A 2,736-nucleotide genomic window follows, 5' to 3' on the forward strand; every position below is an offset into this window, starting at 1 on the left:
GCTGAGGTCATCACAAACTGGAATCCAGAGCCAGGAAATTCCGGGGAAATTTTTGCTCGCTCGCACTCCTAAGCTCTCGGCGTTCATATTGTTGTATCTGGATATGAGTGGACTAAATTTGATGGGACTTATCCCTAGCTGGGCAGTGGAGATCGTGTGGCAGCAATGGTGCCCTTATGTGCCATCCCGGGCTTCCACCACGCTTTGAACTCAAATTTGCTATAGAGTATATACTCTGGTTGTGGTTGACTATCAAAGTTCCTCACAGATTTGTAAAAATGAATTTTGCTGAAGGAATATAATTAATTGGTACTACATAATTTATTTCAGACTTCTGCAATAGTATTTAAAAAACTATGCTAGCTTCACTATAATTGGAGAAGTATACACTTTTATTTGAATAGTAATTTGATTTGGTGCTAGTCCCATTGCTAAGGCTTTTTTCGAGGAAATAATTAAGCCATAGATGAGGCCAGGGATTTCTCCGCACTTGACATTTGCATTACTGTTGGGTGTTGGCCTCAGATAATCATTTTATTTTTTTGATCTCATCATGAAATAGTCGGGCAAGTTTTAAACATCATTAATGATGGAAGAACAATAAAACTGAACTATGTTGGCAAGTTTTAAACATCATTTTTTTTGGCAGACTACATGTTTGCATAAATATCATTTACACATGACTGTACGAGGTCATATAGAATCTCTGAAGTTTTTCTTTTCAGTTTTTGTACTATGTAGTTTTGGGGGCAAACCTTCGTGTTTTTTTCTCGAGAATTCGTCCTGGAAGACATATCAATCACATAGAAGAAGAGACCGATGGCCGATACAACGCCAAAAGGCTACAACTCCACATACACCCAAGACGATAGAAAGCAAAGTGGCTTACGCACATCCTCTACAAACGACCCGATGAAAATGACTCGCCCTGCCCCAACATCCTACCAGAAGAGGTGAGGAGATGGAGCACAGTGCTTCTGAACCGCGTCACGAACCAAGCGTGACACCACCGTAGCACGCCCGTGACTCCAAAGCAGCCCGGACTAACGTACATTCCCTCATGTGCCTTCATCGCGATAGTTGAGAGTCAACAGCAAAAAACATGAGATTTCATCACCTAGCTTAGCATGTGCACCTGGACGAGGTTTCTCTCTGTATGTTAGCCCTGTATGGTAGCATATCTATCTTACATGTAGTTTGAGGGTTTTTTTGTATCAAGCATGTAGTTTGAATGTACAGATGGCTTAGCGCTAATAGCCTGCGCGTTTCTCAGCTCCAATTTCTACAGTCCTATATGTCAGTTAGGTTTCTCGTTTTTCATTTTTTCATTTATTTGCTAAATGAAAGTTTGGTGTTAACATAAATAAAAAGGCCCAACATTTATGTATCAGTTAGTAATCAAAAATTAGTTAGTATTAGTATGTCTTCCTGTCACTATTGATATTTTATATTCATGACATATTCATTTGTTAACCGTGTCTTTGTCTTCCCGTGCAGCTCTGCCTTGGATGTCACCGTTGTAGCTAGGGGAGCGTCAAATCCACATGTGGAGATCCTTGCTATTTCTACGACGACGATGAAGAGCACGATTGAAGGCCGAAGTCGATGTAATAATCGAAGCCTCACCTATGTTGTCTTCCCATGCCAATTTCAGGTCTAGGTTGTTATATTTTCAGGTTTCGACAAGGATATCTTAGCATCACTTGAACTGTGTGATGGGCGCTGCTCTTATATTGCAGTTCGGGAACACATGTGACCAGTTATGACATGCTACACCTTGCATGTTTTTTCCGCTATTATCCATACAACTAGATAAGTTCAAGTGATCTGAGATTTGTCTCAACGGTGGAGATGGTCTAATTACTCAATGGTGATATAAATGTTGCATCTAAGGGCTTGACAAGTGCTCAGACAGAATTGCAACCTGTACACCATGCATGCGTGACATGTCTCGTGGGCCCGCCACGCCTGGGTACTGCTAGCAGTTCTCTGCTACTTTTCCTCCAAGTTCCAACTAACTGGAAGATCCCAGTCCGTGCCGGTCGGCCGCTCTGACTTTGACACCTCCAAGGCTCCATGTGATGATTAGGAACTTTGCTGTTTTGCTCTTCTAGTTGTCATGCAAGAATAAAGTCTCCAACAATCGAGGACCAATTTTTGTTTTGTCCAACTAAGTGTGACTAGCATTACTCCCTCCGTTTTTTGTAGTTCTCCTTTCAGGGTTTAGTAAAAGTCAAATTTTGCAAAGTTTGGTACAATATAAGAAAATATTTAGATTTACCAAATATATGATGTTTAAAAATATATTCTATGAAAATTCTTATACTATAGAATTACAAGATGGCTATGAATGAGAATGACACCTGGAACATACTTACATAATTTCTGTTCTGCGAGAATTTTACAAATTGTCACGATGTTATCAAATCTTATTTGCAATTCATTACTAAGCATAAATCATGCAGTAATCTAACAGTTTAGGGCATCCATAACTCATGTTACAACTTATAACTAGCACATATCATGAAGCAATCCAACGATTTTGATATTTTCTCGATTACATGCTCATGTGCAACTAGGAGAATAATACTTCCAATATTGTAACTCATGTTGATCCAAATCATGGCAACTCAGAAAGTGCGATTGACAATTAAAAAAAAAGGTAGGTATTTTCTCCTTTGTGTGATCATCGAAGTCACCAAGCCGGAAGACCAACCAAATACACTAGGATTCGCA

Source organism: Lolium rigidum, chromosome 6, assembly GCF_022539505.1.
Source record: "Lolium rigidum isolate FL_2022 chromosome 6, APGP_CSIRO_Lrig_0.1, whole genome shotgun sequence".
Taxonomy (NCBI): domain Eukaryota; kingdom Viridiplantae; phylum Streptophyta; class Magnoliopsida; order Poales; family Poaceae; genus Lolium; species Lolium rigidum.